The sequence below is a fragment of the Lutjanus erythropterus genome, chromosome 23 (assembly GCF_056507025.1).
Source record: "Lutjanus erythropterus isolate fLutEry1 chromosome 23, fLutEry1.hap2, whole genome shotgun sequence".
Classification (NCBI taxonomy): Eukaryota; Metazoa; Chordata; class Actinopteri; order Lutjaniformes; family Lutjanidae; genus Lutjanus; species Lutjanus erythropterus.
In genome coordinates this window covers 20,480,310-20,506,272 of record NC_139339.1, presented here as the reverse complement: position 1 = coordinate 20,506,272, position 25,963 = coordinate 20,480,310, and the positions used below count along the sequence as shown (strand labels likewise).

The window sequence follows — 25,963 nt, the reverse complement described above, 5'->3', positions numbered from 1 at the left end:
AAAGTTGAAATGTCAAGAATAAAGTTGAAACATCATTTTGACTTTATCCTCGATAGGGTACTTACACTTTTCTTGACATTTTGACTTTATACTCAACATTTCAACCTTATTCTCAAAATGCAAAATACAGCTTCCTCCTTTCATCTGTTGCCTGGAACTAATAGTGAAAGTTTAACTTTATTCTTGACATTTTAACTTCATTTTAAAAATGCAAAATATAAAAAAAAAAACAAAAAGAAAAAACTTTTCTTTTTTTCATGTCACCCTAATACTATTACAATATCATGAAACATATGATCACAATCAGCTGTTCAGTGTAATGACATACAAGTTCATACTGAAACAAAAGCCTCAAATAATTCCTAAATATGTGCTTGGAGTGCTAAAGCGAATTGCTTTTGCACATAAAGCCGTTTTCTGATTGAATTTAGATTCTTTTCACAAATTATTTTTGTTAAAAGTCAGCTTTAGGCAAACTGGATGCAGTGAATCGATCTAAACAAAATGTCTGATTGTCTTGATTGGCTTGTCTGATATTAGCTGGCTGTCAGTAATACAGGATATGAAGTGATGGAGTTCATGATATTCTTGAATAAACTGTTGTCCTAAGCTTGAGATATATACATTGAGATGTCTCAACAGCAAGACAAACAAAGGAGTAATGGTTTTGACTATGAAGCTAACATCGGAGGAGGCATCCTACAATTTACTAAACAAACTCCATCCCTTTTGCCTGTAAACGATTTCCTATTATAAACACATGTTGGAGATGAATCACTCTTTAGTTCAACTCTCAGAGAGGACATTTCAGACAAGTTCCCCCTCCTGTTTTCCATTTGGCTGTTTAATTGTCTCAGCGCTGTCAACAGACTATCAAGGTAATTAGCCATGACTGCACAACAACACAATCAGACAGACAGGAATGAACTGCAGCCTCTGAACATGATACTTAGAGAGGGAATGGGTGGGAACGACTTAATGTGGGCGCACGTATGCACACACACGGGGCGCGCACACATCCGGGCGCGCATATACACCGACACACACAACCTCTCGTGCACAGTCATTACCGTACCCTGAGTACATAGTTCCATGCCACACATTATATTTCCTTCGCCAACCATAACCCTCCACCCACCTCCTCCTTAATCCGTCTACCTCTTACAACTCTCTCTCTCTCTCTCTCACACACACACACACACGGTTACAAAACCAAAACCTCATTTCCTCTGTGCCTCAAGCTATAGGAGCAGTGTTAATTGCGAGAAGGTGGGGAGTGAGCAAGGGTGTGCTTTTGTGTGTGTGTCAGTCCACGGGTCCATAAGCTTCATAGGTGTGCATAAGCTTCTGCAACCCTATAAATGTTGATTTCTACACGTAGGCTTCAGGAGTAATGGATTACATGTAACGGGATTACATAATTAGGGTACGAAAAATGTAATCCATTAGGACACTTTGCAAGTAACACCACTCTGGTCTCGAGTGACACCAATTAATCTTTCAGTTTCCAATTTAATATCGTGGCCTCTAATGAAAATATGCATTCATTGTTTGGAATTTCCAACATTATTTGTCTTTAAATCAAAAAAGGGGAACAACATCGCAGTACAGTGACAGCTCTGCCTTCATCATCCAAGAACTCAGCATCTAATTTAAATAAACATTTACAGGAAAGACCAACTACTAACATTACCTACACAGAACAACCGCTAAAGTCAGGTACACAGACTAACTTCCAGCATTAGTTACACAGACCAACTACTGACATTAGCTACACTGACCAACTGCTAACACTAGTCATAAAGAAATATAGTTAGCTAGCCTCTCAATACTATTTCTACTGAAAAATATGTATAATTACCTCTATAACTGAACGAATACTTAACCTAAGAGTAACAGATATTCTATTAGGCTCAACAATTTTACCATATTTGGTATTGTGGTAATCCAAAAGTATCGAAAGGTAATCAAGTTAAGTTACTTTATACATACTTTTGGATTAGGTTACAGAGTGCATTTGTAACAAGTAATAATTAATTGCATCAGTTTACATTTTTAAAGAATCCCTTTCCACCCTGTCTATATGTGTGAGTATGTGTGTGTGTGTGTGTGTGTGTGTGTGTGTGTGTGTGTGTGTGTGTGTGTGTGTGTGCTCAATTCTTTTAAGTGTGTAGGCAGTCTCTCCTATGCCAGTCTGGGCATAGCTCCAGGGTTTCCTGCACCACCTGGGCATCTGTGAGTCCTAGTGCCTGTCACTGGGTACCGTCCCAGCTGGAGTGTGTGCTTCGCTTTGTGTACATCGTTGTGTTGTTTGTGTGTGTGTCAGCTGAGGAGGGGCCGCCCATGATGAGCCTTTAGTGCCAGCAGCAAACACCATTGTCTTATCCATGTCTTATCCTTTGAGCCACAGGGGCCCATGCACAAACACACACACACTCGCAGTGTACATCTGGTTCCACCTCCGCCTTCTTCTCCACACATTGAGTGGATTCTTCCCTTTGAAAAACATTACCAATAAAAAAGACACAAGGAATTAAGAGAGGGGGGGGAAGAATTCGATTAAACAGCCACCATTAAGTAGCCAATGAAGCTGTCTGTGCCTGCTTGCTTAGACTATACATACACCATTAGTTGATCAGGCCATGGCGGACTTAAAAGTACCCTGACTCAAAGGTCATCTACCTCCATTGAGCAGAGCTAATATTAGATTAGCTCTATAGCACTATGTGAGTAAAATAAGAAAGGGCAGGCTGGCCAGATTGGAAAGCAAGGTATTATATTGACTCTGTGGTGGCCATTGTCTCCACTCTGTTGAAACACAACTGAATTTACAGCAATGATTTATGTTTTTCAGGTACATTTTGGTATATATATATATAAAAAACAATGTTGAGGACTGTAGGAAGGGATAAACCCATCAAAACTTAGTTCAGCTGCAAGTGCATTACATATACACTTTTGGTTTTGCTCCCATTTGTCATGACTTTAAGTAAAAAAAAAACTCTAAAGTCCCTTTTACACTGGACAAAATAACCTACTGATAGTCAGTAACATCTAGCTTTTGTCTAGTTTTTACAGCAAAAGTTAGTTTGTAAATGCAGATTTTTTTTAAAATGCAGCTAAAACTGTCAAAAAATAGGCAAGTGATCATTTCCAATCTTCCACCAGGCAAGTTTTACAGTTTTTTTTTTTACATTGATTACAGACAAGTGTGTGGGTGCAAACTCTGCTGTGCTGGACTGACGTGCCAAGTCCAACAGAGTCAAGCGCCTCATGTGCATGAAAAAGGAGCAAAAAAGATGCAGAGGTTACTAATGGTGGTGACAAGTCTTCAGGAAGGGATAAAAATTAGCATGTACCATCTTTACATCACTACTGATTGGAGCTGGAGCCGAATCCCATATATACTCATGACTACTGCAGAGTCATTTAACCTGGGAGTGAATGCTGATTGAACCCTTTATCACTGAAGACAAAAGCCACATGTTTGTAGGTGTTAGTGGGTTTTCTGTGCACTGTAAAAGGGGCTTTACTGTGACAAGCCTGAGGCACACCTGTGCAGTAATCATGCTGTTTAATCAGCATGTCTATGCCACACCTGTCAGGTGGATGGATTATCTTGACAAAAGAGAAGTGCTCATGAACACGGATTTGAACACATTTGTGAACAAGATTTGAGAGAAATAAAGCTTTTGTTTGCATAGAAGAAGTCTGAGATTCTTCATGAAAAGTGGGAGCAAAAACAACACTGGTGCATTTATATTTTTGTATGAAAAACAGTGATGATACACATAATGTTTTTATGGCTTCATATATAATTCACAACTCACATCGATAGTAAAGAGCTTTAAGGTGATGTAAAAATGCAGTCAGTAGAGGAAACTGCGTGTTTTTGTCTCACGATGTCCAGCTAAATGTCGTTGGTTATCAGCCTTTTTATTGACCACTGCATTATTGGGAATAGGTAATAAAGTTAATGGCTGATAGAGGTAATTAGGAGTGAAGTTCATTTAAAGTACGAGATAAGGCAACAAAGTTAAGAGACGATGCATTACAGGGTGCTAATATTGCTGTCAGTGGACATGGGCATTAGTAACAGAGACAAAATTAATGACAACAACAACAAAGAGGGCAAAAGAGAAATCAAAGAGTAATAAAAGAGCGTCCTTGGTCCTCTCTGTTGCTGAAATTGCCCTCAAAATGATGCATTCTCTCTGGATGATTACAGGAAAGCGTGCCAAAGCGTCAGAGCTGAAAACAATTTTAAGAGCTTTCAGGTAGCGGTCAACAGATCCCTGTGTACAGAAACACTTCAGGGTTGAAACAATACACCCAGCCCCGGCACAATAACACTCCTGGCCTCGGGCACCACACACTCCACCACACACAAACATACACTCCTATGCTTCCTGCCCACTGTTGCCCCAAGGTTGAAACTCTAAACCTAATCACTCAGTATTCAGCGGAGGCAACACTCCCGCACTCTACAGTACCGACCTAATCCCTCCACACACTGCTTTCTTGTGTGTGTATGTGGGTGTGAGTGTTTGTGAGCATGTTTGTATATAAGCAGATGCCCTGTACCTTTGCATAGACAATAGAGCAGCTCTCCCACTCTTGTCTGAAGATATTAGAGCTGCAGTGCAGTGAAGCAGCAAAGTAAACTGCTGGCATGTGTGCTTAAATACCGCATGTGAGGTCCTGTGGGTGAAACTTGCAGTGTACATTTATATGTGCTCCTCATCTGTGGGTATGTGTGTGCAGGGCTAGTTAAGCTCAGACCAATCTGGAATGCAACCAATATTTATGTCAAGTAATCATTAAACAACACATCCCTTAGTATCAGAATAAACTACATAATATTTCATGTACAAACAAAACTGAATATACCTGTGATATAAGAATAGATAATAAGATAACAAATAACGCAAGAAATGAAATGATTACACTCTGTGCATATGGAATTATTAACAAAAAACAAACAAATACACCCCGTCCTGTTATTAAATTTGGTTTGGACCAGAGTTAATACTTTTGACTAAATTTAATTTGTTTTTATTTTCATCTTTTGTGTGTGTGTTTTTTTAATCATTTCAATTCATTTCAGTTATTAGCTTAGTAGTGTGGGTTCAGTTTAGTTTTTACTCATTAAAAACGTTTTGTTATAGTTTAGTTTTTATTAGTTTCAGCGTCAAGGTTATTATAGTAAACTCAATCTAAACTAAAAACTAACACTAGGTGTGAAAAAACAGTTTTGGTGACTGCAATAAAATAAAAAACAAGGCAAACTAAATGAAACAATATTGTGTACTTACGAGACAATCTAAAATGAAATAGAAATATAGAGAAGATGTCGTTGCAGCTCATGACTGTGGCTGAATCAGTCAACTTAAACTAATAAAAACTAAACATTTTTAGACAATAAAAACTAAACTTAAACTATCTTAAACTAAACTGACATGAATAAAAAAGAAATAAAATAAAAAAAAAACTACAAAATTTAGCTACAATAATTATTATCAGTAACAGGTTTTTCTATTATTATATTCATAGTCATGTTGTTAGTACAAGAACACAACATAGTTTACGTTTTTGTTTTTTAAGTTTTTAATTTTTTTTTAAGTTTTGTTTTTATTTCTATTACTATAATGTTTTTACTTTAGTTTAAGTTAACTATAATAACCTTTGTTTTAAGGTCATACCATTTCTGTTTATGAATGTGAGATTTCCGTGCGTTTTCCCGTCATCATCACTCTTTTGATTGGCTGAGGTTTGCTAATCAGAGGGCGGAGGTCATGCAGGTGGGGCATCGTTTTAGGAAGTCATCATAGCAGATAAGAGGAAATATCCGAAGGAAATAAATAAACAAACAAATACGAAAGTCACGCGCGCGAGATATTCTATAACTGAGTGGGTTTTTTGCTTCACTGGCTGTCACATTAGAAGAAAATGTGGCTAACTGACTGATAGAGAGGGATCAGCTTCCGAAAGTGAATTATTGCCGCTAATTTGTGGAATACAGCGCATGCAAAAGGTAAGTAAATGCTTTTATGCGCATTGTTTGGACTATATTACTGACTTGTTTCATCATGGTGTGCGATACTTTACACTTACAGACGGGCTTGGCGTCTGTTATATCGTGTTTTTACTATGTTTTCATTAGTTTTTAGCACTTGACGCAGTGGTAACCCTGATTTGTTTGTTTCCCCTCTTTGCGCGAGGGAACGCACGCGCTCTCTACTCGTTTAGCTCGCTCTTTATTTCTGAAACTGGACATTTGAAGGATCACACTGTTCATTTTGTCTTATATAAACTAGCCTAAAATGTCCTGTGTTGTTTTCCTAATGAGAGGAATTAAAAATGACGAGATGACTTAACTCAATCTCAATTAATTCATGTCTGATTTCAACACATATACATATTTTCAATAAATCATCAAGATATCCAGACATCCAGGCTTATTGTGAATTTGGTTGCAACAGTGTGTCATTTTTAAAAAGTGTGTCTCCAGGAAGAAAGTTTGGGAAACATTGTTTTACTGTGTTTAATAGCTGCAGCTACAGTTTAGTAAATTCTCTGATAACATGTGAAAGAGTTTATATAACATTAAACAAAGCTGGAACCTCTTTCTCATGCAAACATTGAAATGTTGGAATGATTCATAAACATAAACCATAAACAAAAACTGCTCCTACCAGAATGAACAGGATGTTTAAGCTATTTTAGTATGAAATACACATTTATGGGATCAGAATTATCCTGCTTTACTTACGCTCCTCTTCAGCTAGAAATGAAAGGCCGTCACACAAGGATTAGCCCTCTCTGTTACTAACAGCCTCATTTATTCCATCACACAACACTGGTATATCTCTCCCTCCTTCCTGGGAAAAAAAAAAAAAACAGTGTGAAACAGATTATTTTTGTAAATTGGCCTAAAAAATGGTGGGAGGGCCACCCGGACTCTATCGGGGGCCAGATTTGGCCTGTGGGCCTCAAATTGAGAATCACTGCTTTAGTGTGTGAATTTTAGTGCATTTAGTTGCATTCTTTCTCCGTCTGCGTGTGCACTTGCTTGTATGGTAGAACGACTGTTCAAGTACAGCCTACTCAGAAGCCTTAACATACAGGAACATAGCTGTTCTGTCATTCTGTAGGCATGGCCTTTTTCTTATGAAACAGTTGTAATGTATCATTTCATGGTGTATGTAGGGACTGGATAATGACTCAAGCCCAGGGGCCCCAGCCATCTCAAGTACCCCCCCCATCACCACCCTTCCCTGTATGGGTCTGTTCATTGTATACAGTATGTGCACTTTAGCCTTGGGAGGACAGTTTAAAATTGCTTTTTGTTTGAAATAGCTATTACGATGCATGTAGACTATAAATACATCTAGCCTACGTCTTTATGTGTGCATGCGTGGCATTTAATGTCTACAACAACTGCAGATGTTTAAGTATGTATTTTGTGTGTGTGTGTGTGTACATATACATATGTATATGAGTATATATATATATATATAATGTATGTATATGTATGTATATGCCTGTGTGTGTAATAGGTTTGGGGAGTCAGTAGGGGTCCCACGAGGCTGATTAGTGAGCCTTACCAAATGTCATTAGGGTGTAATGAAAAAGCAGCCCTAGTACTAATGTCTAATAAAGTGAATGGGCTGTTACATTACCACAGTGTCCAGACTATGCCTGTTGGCACATCAGCACTTCATTGGTTTGTATGCGCGCGTGTGTGTAGCAGCCTTACGTCAAATGTATGAGGAAAAGATGACGGAAACAGTTGGTGCTGACAGAATGGCAGAGAGAGAGAGGCGGGAAAGAGTTAGGACCTTTCAATTGTGTTACAGAACTCATGCGTGTGTGTGTGTGTGTTTGCGTGCAATTGTGTGTTTGTATTCAAACGTAAAATTTATTGATGCAAATATGGAATTTGCATGAAGGCCAATGTTCATGTGTGCATACTGTGTTTGGGTTAGGCTAATATCAGTGTGATCATATGCAAATATTATACAGTAGATGTGCGTGAGTGAACTTTGTATATTTTTATTTAACCTTTATTTAAGGTTGAGATAAAATCTCTTTTTCAATGGTGACCTGGCCAAGAAGGCAGGAAAGTCACAGTTGATGTGGATTACATACATACAATAAAAGTACAAGACTAGCCATAACAGATGGTGCAAAATAAAACATTACTGCCCACACACAACAAAGAGGTCAAATGGAGACAGAAAGTGTATGCCACAATTAATTATTTATTGTAGTAGGAACATTTTGTGATAAAAACTAACTACTAAAGTAAGCTTTTGTTTAAGATGGGCTAGAGAGACGAGGGAGGATAAATTGAGACTAGCCTGCAGGTCATTCCAAGACCAATGGCTGTAATGGCTTTTTCCAGACCCAGTTGACAGAGGTGGCACCCTTTACCTCAGCCTATCTCTGGATCTGAGATTGTAGATATTATGTACAAATACAAACTTAGAGCATATGCACATGGGTAATCTGCCTAGAATGGCCTTGTACATTAATAAATACCAGTGCTGCATCTTGTGCATAGCTGGTGACAATCATCTGAGTGTACAACATGCAATTATGAGTCCTGTGGCCTGAGTTTGAAATACACAAAAAAATGTCATACGCTCTAATATTTCATTCGACCGCCTTTAGCTTTGGTTACAGCATGCATTAATCGTGGCGTTGATTCAATAAGCGTATGTCAATGTCACAACCTTCATTTCTGTCCAGAGTTGCATTCATTTTCCACCGAGATCTTGTATTAATGATGGGAGAGTTGGACCGCTGCGTAAAGTCTTCTCCAGCACATTCCAAAGATTCTCAATGGGGTTAAGATCTGGACTCTGTGGTGGACAATCCATGTGTGAAAATGATGTGTCATGCTCCCTGAACCACTCTTTTGCAATCTGAGTCTGATGAATCCTGGCATTGTCATCTTGGAATATGCCCGTGCCATCAGGGAAGAAAAAAATCCACTGATGGAAAAACCTGCTCATTCAGTATATTCAGGTAGTGAGCTGACCTAATGTTTTTGGGGACATAACGTTGCTGGACCTCGACTGAAGTAACCACAGAGGTGCATCATTTCATCTGCCCCTTTTCTTACCCTGATGCTCACTTCACTCTGGAACAGGTTAAATCTGGACTCATCAGACCACATGACCTTTTTCCATTTCTCCAGAGCCCAATCTTTATGCACCCTAGCAAACGGAAGCATTTTTCCCTGATTAGCCTCACTGATAAGTGGTTTTCTTAAGGCTACACAGTTCTTCAGAGGTCTCTTAGCATTTGTTCTTACTTTCACTATTAAACATTGCTGTGAGTTCTACTGTTGATTTTTTTACGATTTGACATTTTTTCCGACCACATTTCTTCCTCAGAGATGATTGTTCACTACTATCCTTCCAGGTTTTAATAATGCATTGGATGTTTATTAACCCAATTTTAGTAGTTTCATCAATCTCCTCAGTTGTTTTCTTTGCTTGATGCAGGCCAATAATTTGACCCTTCTGAAACAGAGCAACATCTTTTCCACGACCACAGGATATGTCTTCTGACATGGTTGTTTAAGATAGAAAAGCTACTCACTGCATCAGTTAGAGTTAAATAATTTGTTGCCAGTTGAAACATATTAATCACTGCAGTAATTATCCAATGGAAGACTCTTGCCTATTTGTTTAGTTAAATCCAGGTGGTGACTTGTTTTTGGTCAGGCACTATATATCTCATAGCAGCATGATAAAGTGAGTCAAGTAAGGCCAAAGAAGAGGGACAAGGAAATCTGTAGCAAAACTTTTCAACCTACATTCGATTGAGTACAGTACAAAGACAAGATATTTAATGTTCAAACTGATTAACTTTGTTTTTTGTAAATATAAACTCTGAAATTGATGCCTGCAACACATTTCAAAAAAGTTGGGATGGGGCATGTTTACCACCGTGTTACATCACCTTTTTTTTTTTTTTTTAAACAACACTCAGTAAGTGTTTGGGAACTGAGGACACTAATTGTTGAAGTTTTGAAAGTGAAATTCTCTCTCATTCTTGCTTGATATATTTCTTCAGGTGCCCAACAGTCTGGAGTCCCTGTTGTCATGTTTTGTGCTTCATAATGCACCACGCATTTTGAGTGGGAGACAGGTCTGGACTGCAGGCAGATCAGTCTAATACCTGAACTCTTTTACTATGCAGCCACACTGTTGTAACACATGCAGAATATGTCTTGACATTGTCTTGCTGAAATAAATAGACACATCCCTGAAAAAGACGTCTGCACGGCAGCATATGTTGCTTTAAAACCTGTATGTATCTTTCAGCATTAATGGGGCCTTCACAGATGTGACAGTTACTCATGATGCCATGGGCACTAACACCCCGTCATACCATCACAGTTGCTGCTTTTGAACTTTGAACAGCGAACTTGGCAGGTTTTCAGATCATTGCTTTCTGTTTTTTATTTACATTTTAGACAGCGTCCCAACATTTTTGGAATTGATCTTTGTATAAGAAAACCATTATAAACTTGAGTTTCTTTGTTACAGTTTTGAGCTACAGTTTGAAATTTGAAATTAAGGTATTAAGACATGTATGCATCTAAAAGTTCTGTTTGTGTGTGTACTTACACATTCCGTTGAATGTGTCCGCATGCATATTGTATGTGTGTGCATGTGCATTGTATCAATGACTCCATCACCATCTTCCAAGAGTGATATCAGTGGCAGGACCAGAGGAAGTGCTTTCATTCAGTGGCTGATACAGTAATCACAGTGAGGGAGCAGTAATAACTGTCTACTATGCAGCCATTTAACTACTGCGGCCTTGACTTCTCTATTGACTGCATTAGAGGCGTCGCATTCAGCTTCGTTACACCCTTGTGTGTGTGTGCGTGTGTGTTATGGCCTTATGAGAAGCTGTGGAGTGCTATGACTGGTTGCGTATTGTGCCAGCAGTTAAGTGTAAGAAGTGTATAGAAAAGCCCCGTCGCTCTGAAACGTTAAACGGCTGTCTGTCTTCCTTTTCCTCGACAGGGACCACAGTGAAGGGCGAACGAGGATGCGTTTGTAATCCACTCCTCCTGCTCCTCCACCCCTCCACACTGTCTGTCACAGCATCTTTTTCTCTCTAAGTCCCTTCAGAATGATTGAATATTTACTCTCATTTAATGTTACTGTCCAAAAGACATTGGGCAACAGAGGCACACACATATACACAAACTCACACACTCGCACTCATAGCCTAGTCTACCCATTTAATTAAGCACTCTATGAATAATTCAGTTTGAGCCTCTGGGCTGAAGATAATTATAACGATCAGGATAATAATGTTTATTTTGCTTTTTATTGTATTAAGACATCAATATCTCTGCAGTGCAGTGTGGACAGTTTGCAGCTACACTTCTAATGCCTCAAGCACCACCTCTAATATCCGCATGGCAGAGTGTCTATCTTGTGTGTGTTTGTGTGTGTTTGTCGCAAGGGCTGGTGCTTAAATATGTGTGTGCAAGAAGAAAGTTATAAAGTTATACGAATATGGCCTCCATCTTGATGCCAGACAGAAATGTATGTAGCTGTTTATATTTTATATCACGGATGTGACTATGTTTTGATGATAGATGGCTGGCTCAGTCCCAGAACTGCAGCGGTGACCTTGAAAAGTGTGACTGCTCTCTTTCCTAGTAGAAATATCAGAAACCATAATCCTCAGTTTAGCAGATCAATAATATATAATGTGATTACAGTCGGGCTCGCTGGGCTCAGCAGCTGTTCTCCACCCTATGTGGCTTCTATCAAGTTCTGATTAGTCAATGATTGTCTATTCTTTGCCGGGCATATGGAATCAGCAGTCTATTCGCTGTCACTGTATAGTCATTGATTAACCCTGGCAACAGATGTGGGAACAGTGATTGTGCTGTATTGTTGGTCTGCACCGCGGCATATTGCAACACACAGGGTAGTCTCTTCCAAATGGCTGCAATTTGCTATTCTGTCTGAAGATTATTGTAAATCTTTTCTTCTTTGTTCCGCAGCCGAGAGTTTGGAAAAGTGAAATGACACGGAACTGAGTCATCAGCTAAATTTGATCCTGTGACATATTTGTGTTTTGCATATGCTGTAGTCTCCTGTTAGCTGGGATTCTCGTGATTTCCTTCGTCACATTTTACAGCTTTTAAAGTTGCAATTAGCTTCATCATCTTGTCTGTCAACGCCATGTCATCTGTCCATACAAGAAGTCAACAAAAAAACAGGATTGCCTGCCTGCTTGAACCAAGTAAAATGCTATGTCAGACTAGTTAATCTAGCAACTCACTTGCTCTGTGAGCATAAAAAATAATTAAACTGTTATCTACAGTATCATTTATTAAATGCTAAAGTTCCCATTAAATGGCTAGCAGAGTGCTTACTGGTTACACGTTTCCTGCAAAACAAACTACTAGGAAGGGACTGTCGCAGACATTGATTGGCATTTACAGCAGCAAATAGCAGTGAATGTGTGTTCCCCTCCCGCCATGCAGCTAACATGGTCCATGGGTGTAACGCTAGGAGGGAGAGTCATTGTATTAGCTGTACTTTGTTTGGCTGGGAGCTGCCAGTGAACATGGCCAGACTGGGACTGAAACATCTCAGTTTCACTAATTGAAATCAGGCATAATCTTTGTCTCCCGGCATTTTTTTTTCTTTCCACCCCCTGCCTACTTGCAGCATCCAGCGTGTGTACGAAGAAAACAATATCTCAAACATGACACAGCATATCGACTCTTATATCCATTTGATACCATATAGACTATCTTTGTGAATAATTTGACAGTTTACAGTTGTCAGGGCATAAAACCAATGATCTGCTGATCTTCGCAAAACAGTACCAGTACAGTAAAAAGTTTAAATGGAATAGTGAAATTGAATCGTGACCTTAAAATCAATAGTCTGCTCAAATTGTGGATATAGAGAATTGTGACACCCCTAATTTGAATATGGTATGTAAAAACTGACTTTGGCCAAGTAGGTTTCTGAGCCACTTGCCAAAAAAAACCCCACAAAAAAATCAAAAACGAACAAAAACCCAAACATTAGTGTTGAACCCTGCCATCCCACCCCTTCCATCTATACCATATTGTCATCCATCATCAACCATCCCCCCCATACACAGAAAAACACATATCTCATCTGTTCTATTAGGCCTGAGATCCTTAAAGTCAACCATTGATTCTTCTTTCTGTCACCCACTCAAAGCTCCAGGGCTTCTGTCCAGACACCCAGCCTCTCTGAGAGGCCTGGCCCTCTGAAGGCCTCTCCCTGTGGGCTTCAGCGGCAGGGAAAAGTCCATCTGCGAAGCTGGACCTGCCGGAGTTAACCCATCAGTCACTGGGGCTGATGGATGGCTGAGACAGACAGGGAGGTTGTTGGGGTACATGTGGACACGCACACACACACACGCACAGAAGCAAACTGAACAACAGATTGACAGACTGCCTGTGTGTATGTGTGGGTGTTATACAAGTCTAAGAAACTTGAGAAACTTTCAAGTGCCTCTCGTGTCCCCTCAGCGTCCGCCTCATTTGATTAGTGGCCTTAAGGGGCCCTGTGGATCAATAACTGACTTAGGTAGACCCCTACAGCTCTGCACAGGCACACACACATACACACAGTCAAACACACACAGCAGCAGCAGTTCATTTAGGCCAAACCGTCAATCATCAAACTGTGGACAGGTCCAGTCTGGCCCAGCCTATCTAGGACGCTGGAGGGGGCTTACGTTCGTGTGTGTGTTTATGCGGATGAGATATAATGTGTCTGCTTGGTCCATCTGTCTTGTGCATGCGTGTGTGTGTGTATGCGAGTACCAATTACTTCACGTTCCTTGTTATCCCCACCAATAATGGCACGCCAATATGAGCAGGTCGGTCAGTGTCACTAATCCCGAAGTCAGACAGATTTTTTTCCCCCTTCAATCCTCATTTAACTAGGTATGATGACTTAAAAGAATGCAGTTGTGCATCCAAAAATGAGTACAGCAGTCCAAATAGTGAATTGGAGCAACAGATAGATTAGACAGAACACTGCAGGAGTGCAAGATGAGTGTGACGTTATAAAGTGACAGTAACAAGCAGCAGAGTCCTACACTGTAATGTGTTCAGCTGTTTAAAGCTGACAGTTGTCTGTCGATGTAATGCTATGCACTGTTCTGAAAATACACACTCTGAAGTTGGAGTTACTTTCCTGCCTGTTAGACTTCATTAAGATATTTCTTAATTCAACTTTTATAAACATCTATGCCTTCTGCAAGATTATTAATGATTTCCTATGACTCATCAACAGATAATTACTCATTTGGCCAACAGTCTGCATTAATTTGAACTCCTTTTAATTTGAAACGGGCAAAAAATACCACAAGTCACAGGCCAGAATAGGTATTTCAAAGGAATACACCACAGCTGTAGTGTTGTTGTGAGGGAAGCAAGTATTTCAACTTAGCATGTTTCCTTAATGTCTGATGAACATATCATGGTCAATTTATGATCAATAACAATAAATATATTCCGTACTTCTACTTTTAGAAACATACTTACTCCATTTGAAGGTCAACTGCTGGAAAAAAAAAGGTCACACACACACAAAGTCTGGATGATGTCACCACACAGTACGACTACAGTCCCCCATCACTGAATGCTGGGTTAACTGCTGTGCTCAAGGGCACTTTGACTTTAATTGTGGCGCGAGGTTAGAGCATTTTATCATCCGAATTTTCCCAGGTGGTCCAGTAATTGGAACGGTTGGAACAAAAGAACCATTAGGCGCCCACCTGCAGCTTTATAAAGTGGATAAAAGACATTAAATAATGAAAACGGCATCTTTGTACATGTTGAATACTTAAATAAACACAACAAAGGCTTATGTTTAATTATCCCACAAGTGATATGTCCATTTTTGAGGCAGTTAGAAATTACAAAGTCTAATATTTTAACATAAGTAAATCATTTACAAGTTGTGTGCCATTGGGTCAAATTTGCAAGACTGCTCCAAGGCACAAATCAGGAACTCTTTATGCAATAATTTCAAATACTATAAAACTGCCTACACTGTTCTCTCCTGCATATCTAGTGACTTAACTTGTCAGAATATATATTCACTACCAAAGGCTGCAAGGCCGTTATCACATCGTATCTTTTCTCTTTGCTTTTTAAAACAAATCCAAGGTTGAGCGACAGTGAGGCCAATGAATAACAATATCTTGTGTGGTGACAGGGAGTGTCACTGTTGTTAAAAAATGATTTAAACACTAGGTGCAATATAGAGTCTGTCAGACTAAAATCAAATATGTCTCAATTATATTAAAGATTCAGCCAATATTCATCACTGTGTAAAATTTAAAGTGACCATCCACCACAAAATTACATAATATTTTCCCTCTTACCTTTGGTGGTATTTATGCATCTACATTGTTTGGTGTGAGTTGCCAAGTTTTAGAAATACGGGCTGTAGAGATGCCTGCTTTCACTTGAATATAATGGAGCTAGATGGCACTCAGCTTGCTGTGCTCAAAGCACTAAAAATTACACTTGAAAAAATCAATAGCAATAGCTTTTTCCAGAAATCATGACCCGGTTACTCAAGATAATCCACAGACCTTGTTGTGAGTAGTTTTATGTGGGAACTACTCTGTTTCTACCATAGAATTGTTCTTGCGTGAAACTGCTCACAACAAGGTGTGTGTAATCAGGTCATGATTTCTGGAAAAAGCCATTACTGTTGAGTTTTTCAAACTTGGCAACTGACGCCAAAACAAAACAATGGATAACAAGCACTACAGGTAAGAGGAAAAATATGTAATTTTACTTTTGGGGTGAACTGTCCCTTTAAACACTGTCCAGCCAATGCTAAAGAATTTCAGTCTTACATAAAAAGTAGGGTTGTTCTGATACCAGTATCAGAAATTGCTGGTATCTGCAAGTACGCAAGTCTATGCACTGACCCGATACCACAAAATTTATTAACTCCAAAACTAGGGGTGTAAGAAAATATTGATACACTTGAGTATCACAATATTATATCGTGATAGCCACGACCACTAAATAATAGTGTTGTTATGTAACATCACTGTTCTGATTGCACCAAAAAAGAAACAAAAAAAAAACCCAACTTTTTAATGTTTTCATAAATTAGATAAAAAATACCAATATGCCACCTTGTTTCCAGTATTGCAATGTATTGAACTGTAACTCCTGTATTTTTTTAATTGCACTATGACAGATCATCTGATGAGCAAAGGTCAGGTATCAGAACTGGTATCTTGAAAGAAAATGGTATCTCTACAATATCTCTACATAAAAGATCCCAAGCGGGGAAAAACTTTGTGCAAAGCCAAATCTGATGGAAGGCAGAAAATGGAGACTATTTGGGAATATTACATTTCTGTTTTTCAGAATAATTCAAACAAAGGCAAACAAGGCTTTTGAATAAACACGGGCTTCAAAGTCAGACTGAAAAGTGCAAATTCATCCCAACTGAAGCCGACCTCAGGTCCAGGCAAGTCACAGGGGGGTCGACACTTAGTCCTAGTGGTCACTTTGGTGCCCTGTGTGGTCCACTTGCCCCAGCTAAATGAAAACAGAGTGTTCGACAAACAGCTTGTCCACCCACGGGCGTTTTTCAACGAGAACCTTGTAGACGCCACTGCAGCTGACCGCATTGCCATACACTCAATTTCACACAGACACACACACTTAAACACACACTGTCACCTTCCCTGGGGTGATCTCCGGCCACCAGAACACAGCCCTCCGCCCACGCCGCTGTCACTCGCTTGTAGCTCCGCCCATCCGCTCTCCCTGCCCACACATACACACATAAACACAGTCATTGGCCGCCCACACGTGCCAGTTAACCTACTAATGAGGCGGCATGGGTCGTGTCGTGTTCCGCTGCCCCCACGGGGCTGGCCGACCTGTCGGCGTGTCAGTTTTACTCACGCCCACGCTGACTGCCTGATGGACTGCCTTGCCTAATTTACTGACTGAATTACTGATTGACCGTCTGGATGACTGACTGGATAAACATGTAGCATGCTGGGATAGCGTGGGCGTGGGAATGTAAAGCGAAGCATGTGGGTGTGAATGGATGGATAGCGGCGCTGTAGCTGTCCTGTATGGATTCATAGTATTTTGTAGTTTTTGCCAGGCAGTGACCTTTTGCTCTCTAAACACAAAATGTAGTCCTAATGGTATTTTTCGATCTCCATTCAATGTTTGCTCGACAACAATCCTGTAGAGATGCACAGTTTTGCTGTAGGGCTATCTACCATTGAACAAAATCATACAGGAATTTAGTTGAATCAACTAATCTTTTCACATTTACGTAATATAATTGTGTTTAAGTCAATGAAGCTTGAAATTTCTATTATACATTTTCATAACACTTCAGAATTTGGAAACATGAGTTCTTCTAACTTATAGTCTTTTGACTTGAAATGATGAGTTGAATGAACGTGCTATTCAGAGTTCAATCAACTTTAATAAAGTTTATTAAGAAACATGATCAGCATATTATCAGACTTCACAGCATTCTTTGTTTGAGAGATAAAACTCTCCCAAAGACTTGAATAAAGCATATACTGTATGAAAAAGACTTGTGTGTCTCTAATATACTTTAAGATAAGTCACTGCTGCTTGTTTTCACAATAATGAAAACACTGAAAACACCCTTACACTTAAAATAAAAAAAAAATAATTGGGAGAACTTTCAAATACTGTATTTGTTAGTTGTGCTATAATTTCAGTATTAAATCAAAACTCAATTTTCCCAGTAGTATGTTTTTTTTTCTCCATCCCCGCCTTGCAGCATCTGGCGGCCAAAAAAATACAGTGCAAAATTCTGGCCATTAAATCACACTTGATGTCATATAGACCATCTTTTTAAAGAAGAATTTGAAAATGTAAAGGCCAGTTGACCATTACAAATTGAGAGTCATATTGATTTATGGATTTTGAGAATTGCGACACCCCAAGTTTTGCATCAATTTGTGTGAAATTAGGAATTGACTCTCGAAATCAGAAAATGTCAAAAGAAATCAAATTTGTTTGTCTTGTTCGTAAGTTTGACTGGAGACAACTGGAGTACGACTGGAGTACAACTGAATTAATATAAAGTTTACTGGACTAACAAATGTATTTGTTACAAAATTGTCTTCCGTCAACTTAAAGCTACTACAAGGAGTTTTTAACTGGTCATGAAACAACAAATCCTCAAGAAGATAATCTATTTCTATATAGTTGTTATCAGTGACAACTACCAGGTTGGATTCTCCCTGAAATCAGATGAAACAAGCCTGTGTTTACATTTTCCCAGGGCAAAGTTACAGTTAGTAGTATGTGAACCAATTAAAAAGAAGCAGGAGAAGATTTTCATTTAGATAATTTTATTTTTGATGTGGAAAAAGTACTACATTTGTCTATGGGGGCCTTCAGAATCAGGGATCTGTATGAAACAAAGATTCTGAAGTGTAGAGAATGACGTGTTGGCCAGGACACCTCTGCAGCATCAAAATATTTAATTCAAAATAGAATTTCGACATACATTTCACCTTAACTAAATATTGAGCATCCAGCAATTTGAAAATTGCAATAGATCATATTGCGATTTCAATCAAAAATTGATTGATTGTTTAGCCCTAAGAACAAGTACAGCTGAATTAAAATCAAGTTTATGTGACTAGAAGACGTTTGTCTTGAATCACTGTAAAATGACCTCATCTTGTCTTTTCAAATTCAGTCAACTGGATGTTAAAAAAAGAGACACTCATTTTTTCATGTCAAAACAAATGTTCAGACTCATTATAACATTTCTAAAATTCATTCTGTTCAATTGAAATATTTATGTAAAATATGTTAATAAGTTCAGAAAATAACACACTCAGTTTTCATGGAAATAAAAGAGGATTTAGCAAATTTAGTAGTTTCGACTGTTAGAAGACTCAAAGCTGTGTGTGTTTTACTCTGTTTCCTTTGGCGTTTATTCACCTAGGAAGTGTTGGCAGTGCAGTTTTTTTTTTTGCACGACTCTGCCTTAAGTGTGATAGTGAACACATTGTCAGCAGAATGAAATAGATTAGTGTTGGAGAAACAGTTTATTCAATTAATTTTCCCCACATTAAACATGTTACACACCTCCTGTTTTCACACTGTCAGGATAATGGCTGGGAGTGCTCAGGCTTAGATGTAACAATTAAAACCAAATGGAAGTTTGTTGTTTCCTGCGCAGAACTGATGGACAGTTATTTAAGTACCAATTGATATGCAGCACCTGCCTCGCTTTTCCCTTTGAGTGAGTGCACGGTGTCATGTGTTTCTGTACGTGTGAGTGTGCGCGTGACTCATGCCAGTCCCTCGGTGATGATCATCTATTGTGAGCGTGGCAGCAGCCCGAACACTTGACTGCACAACTGTTAATTTCTCTCTCAGTGCATAAATTAATAGTTCATAAATAAGCGAATAAATTAAAGAATGGATGGGAGGAGAGAGAGAGGGAGGAGAGGAATGGGGGCAGGAAAAACTTTCTCATCAGAAAAATTTAATTTCTCACTCCGACACCCACGAGTATGGGGGGGAGGGAGGCTGGGGCGGCGGGTAATGGATGTGAGTGTGTGTGTGCGCGAAAGGGATTCATTTTCAGCTTTTCTATCACACCCCTCTGAGCACTGACATGTTGGCATGTTTTTTTTTGTCTTTTCCCGAGATCCACATTTGACAAACATCTGTGCCTATTACTGAACACACAGACAACTAAGAGGCCTGACAGAGTCGGTTTCTTTTTCTTTTATTACGAGGAGCCATGATGTACTAAGGCACTGGTACGGTTTTGACCCAGTTCACTGATGTGTCGATAACAATATGTCAATATGACCTTAAACTCATGCAGCCACTCCTTCCTCTCGACCTTACAGACATCCGGAGAATGTCAAGCAGAACAGTTGGTTAGAGAAGCGTGGAGCACGGTGTTCATAGCAATCTGTGTTGTTCTCATTGGAACTGATCAGGTGCCTGTACCTGGAATTCAACACAGATATCCAACGCTACCTTTTTTTGGTACTTAACTCTCTGTAATTACGAAACAGTATTATATTTTATTTTGTTTAACCTAGTATTTAGACAGGTAACCTCATTTAGACACAAGTAAAAGAAAATAGTTCACACTTCCCAATTTCAACATTTTTATGTCATTTATTTAGAATATTTTACACACAAAATAAAATCTCTCCCTACCTCCCTCCCTTCTCAAACCCAACCTGCAGCATCTAAGTCTGTCACCAGTGTATGTCATGCTGTTTTTTGCACGTTATATCCTTGGTTTCATGCTGAAGTTTAAGATATGCTAATAAACCTCACTTACTGTTATAGCGTACTATGTAGCATGATGGTAAGTTAGGAGTTCTGGATACAGCCAGTGGCTGACTGTTGGCTAAGGTTTGTAAAAATGCTAAGCTAACAACAAATGAGACAGTGAAACAAGGCCCAGTTATCTCCAACAACAGCTTATCCAACCAACTAATTAACTCTTCAGCAGCATTTTGCCTTGCAAATATTGCAGCGTTGTCTATGTTGTATTTTGAAGTTTGTGGCCACTTTCAGCTCGCTATTGCCTTAACTCTGTCACTGTATGACTTGAACAAGCTGTAGTCCCAGCCTTTCCTTTTCTCTCTACTTTATCACTCAGATGTGCTCCCAGGTACAGAAATTTGGCACAGATTGATTCAACGTGAATCGATACTCGGTAGTACTGATTTAATTCGGTCGGTTCCCCTAAAAGTATTGAGTTTGGTACCCAACCCTAGCTGTTAACCTGTCTAATGTCCTTGTGGAAACACTGAATTTGCTCCATGCATAGCCCATCTAAAGCTGTTTTTTTTTCATGAGAAGAACAGGAGACATATCAGAAAAGTGTTATTTGGATATCAATTTATCATTATGGCAAATATACAGTTCATCTTGGTGTAATCACTCAATTCAAAGCAAACACTGAATTTACTCCATGCATAGCCCAGTCTCCATCTAAAGCAGATTTTGTCATGGAAAGAAGAGGATACACATGGGAAAAGTGTCAGTCCAACTACAATTCACCTTGATATAATCTCTTCATTCAAAGCAGTTTTACTGTCAAACCAGAATGTTACACTTTTCCTGGAAATGCAGAAGCAGAAACCTCAAGGGGTAAAAAAATACTGTTGTTCTTTTTGACACCATACTAGTTCACCAAGTATGTCAGAAATAGTGATAAGGTCAAATAAAGTTAGGTGTATCAGTTTTTGGTGCAGCAGCAACAGCAGTTAGTAACAGCAGGAGAGGTACCGTCATAAATTGAATATCATCGCTGAAAGTTGGGTTGGTGGGTGGATTTTTTTTCAGCTTGTGATGCATGACAGCCTTGTTTGCTAGCCAATGGCTATTGTGCATTCATCAACAAAGTTGATTTGCCGCAGTAATAGCCCATTTTAAATTGAATATAGCCTACAGTAAGACCAGAGGCTTGGATTGTGAAAGTGTGTTTCAGCTTTTAATGCAGTAGCAGCCACTGGAGAGTAAAAGTAGTTAGCAGCAATAGTACACACCAGCAGCAGTAGGAAATAGATGTTGGATGTGTTGAATATAACAGTCTACTGTGGGAATGTGTGGACACATATACTTGTAGATTGTTGAAACTGTTCCATCTGAATGTCCCAGGATTAAAATCTAATGAATTTACCATTAAAGCTGGGGTAGGCGATTCTGGAGAAAGATAGTTAATAGTTGTTGATTCTCATCCCCAGGTCATCAAATGCCAATGTTTTGGGTTGGAAGCTTAGTCTGAGCCACCTGGATTACAGACTCTTCCTGGCTGTGATTGGTTGTTTTCGTTCTGGCACGGAAGGTCTTTCAAATGTCATTACGAGCACTAAGAGGAGCCAGAGGAACCTGATTTTTGCACATATTATCTGTCTCATGTACTACTGTCAGGATATAGTGGCAAGTGTTGTTCCAATACCGGAAAATGCCTAAAATCATGGTATTGAGTACACAAGTCTGTGCACAAAATATATAGTTATAATGTCCTGGTGTTATATCAGGATTTTCTGTCAGCCAATATCCAAAGTCCAGGTATTGGAATTGCTATCGTGAAGGAAAACCTAGTATTGGAACGTCTTTTCAGTATGACAAAGAGTTATCCTGCTAATAAAATTTGAGAGTGTTTTGTGTGTTTGTGTGTCCCACTATTTCTCTAAGGCACAATCCCTCAATCCCCAACAAAAAAAATATTCAGGAGGCCAATCTTTGCATATGGTGTTTGTTATCAGTGTCTTTAGCTGTGACCAGCAGCTGTATACTTCGCTCCAATGATCGGTCAGTCAGTCCCACGCTTGGCAGTCACATTTTTCAAACTAGGAGGCTGAAATCTGGCATGGAGGTTAAGTGTTTGTCTATGTGTATGTGTGTGGAGGAGAGAGAGAGAGAGAGAGAGGATGTGTATTTGTATTCATGCTAATTGGCTAAAAGGGGGCAGTTGCAAAAAGACACACAGATATTTTAAGGGGTGGGGCCAGAGTTTCAAGGGGGACTGGAGGAGGCTGGGATATAGGGGGAAAAGTCTCAGCGGTCAGTGGAGAGTCCAAGAAAAAGGTTGCAGTGCCCAAAGGGTGCCTTGTTCTAGTTTTTATAGAAGTTGCCTACTTAACATTTTACTGTAGTTAATAGCTGTTAAGCATGACATTACATTCCAAGTATTTTTCCCCCCATTTTTAGTGTTAAAGTTGCTGTAGCTCTGCATTATCTTCTCATCACAATTTCTGCAGACCTCCGTGACGTTCAGAGTGGTTGCACAAGGTTAATATGGCTTGGTGGGTTCTCAAGAATGACAAAATGGCTGACATTTGTGTTTAACATTCTTAACTGCTTAAATCATAGAGTTAGGGTCAGGATAGATTATGTGCAAAGCTCTGAGTCACTTTTAATACTAGATAGCCCATTTTAGGAGCCAGCCTCTACATTATGCCTATGTCTTGCACCAGTATCTTGTTTCATGACAGATGGAAGTATGTTGAATTACAGAAGCAAGAAACAGCTGAAAAGCTGTTTGCTTGTGACTTTAAAGAGAACATATCCGAATGTTTGATTAGCTGCATATCAAAAAACAATTTGCAAGCGTCCACAATGTGTGATAATGTGTGTGGTTCAGAATTTGTAATATGCAAAAGCTGATTTCCCCTGCTAGTCATTAGTGTTTCCAATAAACCTTGGATTGGCCCAGTGCAGATAGTTGGCCAGCCATTTGGGCTTAAGGATGACTCCTTTGGGTTGGAACGTGGCCACGCTGGTGAACAGCTATGTTGGTTTGTTTGTTTTGATCCTCTCCTCAGCACAGCATGCTGTTTGGAAGACTTTCCCCAGGATTACATATACCATGAAAAGTAGTTTACTACACTCGCTGGATTCTGACCAAACCCTGCTGAGAGATGAGGTCTGCCGAGGTCTGCTAAGACTCAAGATTCAATTATTTATTTTGGCGTCCCGCTTTTGAATGTAGGTCCTTGCAACTGAGTGAATTCCTGAGACGCCTCTTTGGCTTTTCATTGTCCTGAACCGAAAATGGTCATATGCTCGGTGGAAAAGAACAGACTAAACACCTTGAATCAATTACAAAGACAAAAAAAGAAGCTGGATTTTTCAGTTACACAGATAGCTGTGGAGGAAAAACACACACAAAAATATGTTATTTATGGATGTTTTTCAGCCCTGCCCTGCAATGACCTCTCTGTATAACACAGTGCTATCTTTGGGATTTTTCCTATGCAATGTTTCCAAACTTTCTCTCTGTGTGATTGTCCTGAATGTGCCCTTGAAGAGAGTAGCCGACAACAGACGCTGCAGAGATCCTCCCTGTAAAAGTGTTTTTAATTATTAATGCTGGCCCTCCATACTGGCAGAACTCCAGGCTGCCTGTGGACGGCCACCACATTTCACTCACTCACTGCCATGAATTATTCTCACAGAACATGCTCACGGTCGCATACACACAAATACATACCTGTACAAACACACACACATGCACACACACAGGCAGGAACACACACATGGAGGAGACATGGAACCCAAAGTGGCCATATGGAGGCAAGTGTGCACACTTACAATGTTAGGGATCCAGAGTGGTTCTTCCTGAAGGGCTGAGCTTCTACTCAGAACCAGTTGCTTCTGAAGAACCCCCCTTTTTAAGAAACAGATCCTCTAGTGTTCTTTACAAGACTAAGGGTTCTTTAAGAACCGTTTTCATCTAAAGAAGCCTTTTGAAGAAAGAGTTTGTCGTGGGAAAATTATATGCTGAACTTGCATTTTGTTCCTCATATTTGCTGCTTGTCTTCTGTCAGACACTAACTGGTTACTTGTCCTTGAACACACAGCTGTTCTCCCTTCAGAAGAACAACTTCTGATAAATCACATCATGACTCTGCTGATAAGCACTTCAGGTCCATCCTGACCCAACCTCCTTCATTTCATAACCTTATAAGACAGATGTACATTCTTGACTCATTATCAGTTCCTTTTTCACTCTCTGTGTGACTGTGTGCTGATCTGTTGCAAAGCTCTATTAAAACACCACAAAGACAATTTCTTCAAGAATTGTCGACAAATTCTTTCATCAAGGGTCCGTCAAGCCTTCTTTGTACCATAATATAGGTAGAACCCTGGGTGGATTCTAGTTAAAACCCTTGGAATTTAAAAGGATTCTTAGTAGAACCCCCTGGGTAGGTCCTAGATGAAACCCTTGGAATATAAAGTCTCAGTTTATCCATAATCCTGTATGAATTATGGATAAAACCTTTGGAATATAAAACGCTTCCCCATAGAAACCCTGATTGGGTTCTAGAATGGGTTCTAGAATATTAAAATTCCAAGGAATTGGAATATTATTATTCATAGAACCCCCTGGGTGGGTTCTTGTTAGTACCTCTAGAAGGTGGAAAGGTTCTGGATAGAACACTTACAGACAGTTCTAAGTGGAACCATTACACCATAGAAGCATTCTCTTTAGAACCCCTCAAGGGGCTCTTTTCCACCAGAGAAGCTCTGGTGATTGAACTGGTTCCATTCAAGATTCTTGGAACCTCGGTGCTACTGAGTGAACCATTCCACATTTCCATGAGTCTTGAGCAGAACCATTGTCAGAATGTCATCAGCACAGGATAGATTATTACACACCCACTTTGTTTCCCAATGAAAACCTGCTATTTTATCGGTTCCAACGGGAAACTAACTTGGTTCTTGGTTCCAAGCCAATTTATTTTTGGTGGAAATACTCTGAAGGGTTCAAAAATATGAGCTTGAACTGGAGCAGGCCGGTCCTATGATGGTGTAAAAACCCTTTATGGTTCTTGTCAGCACCTTTATTTATAAGAGTGTACCTAATAAAATATGACCACTATACATGTACACACACATACACACAAACACACAACATGCTTACTAATGACGCAATGCATCCAGTAAAACCATTTGCAGTATTTATCATGTGGGTAAACACACAGAGACAGAGTACTTATGCAAGAATGTACACAAACCTGCATACAGCAGCAAGTACGCACTCCCACACACTTCCATGTTCCCTCTGTGTGTTATCTGACATGTTACACACACACGCACACACACTTCACACAGACGCACAATAGATTCCCGAGCACACACAGGCCATTTGCAGTATTTCTTCTATTCAGTGTATTCCGTCCAGCTGTCAGCAGGCTGTCAGTGTGTTCAGTTGCCAGGCAAACAGCCCCGCCTCCTCCCAATAATAAAATATGCCTTTAAAATGTCACTCACTCCCCAAAGAGCAAAAGCAGAGGCAACAAATCGATTCACATTAGTTGTTCAATTGACTTTGGCTTGAACTCCCACTCTCCCCTTGTCTCACCCGTGTCCTTTCTTTTTCTT

General features: G+C 39.5%; 1 protein-coding gene across 1 annotated transcript in view; it reads left to right on the top strand.

Annotated features, from left to right (window-relative positions):
• The first annotated feature begins 5,906 nt into the window (after positions 1-5,906).
• Positions 5,907-25,963, top strand: part of serpinh2 (serine (or cysteine) peptidase inhibitor, clade H, member 2) — a 169,489-nt gene continuing 149,432 nt past the window's right edge. Inside the window, exon 1 of the mRNA XM_084712699.1 lies at positions 5,907-6,034. The gene's annotated coding sequence lies outside the window, so the exon portion shown is untranslated. The remainder of the gene's footprint in view (positions 6,035-25,963) is intronic.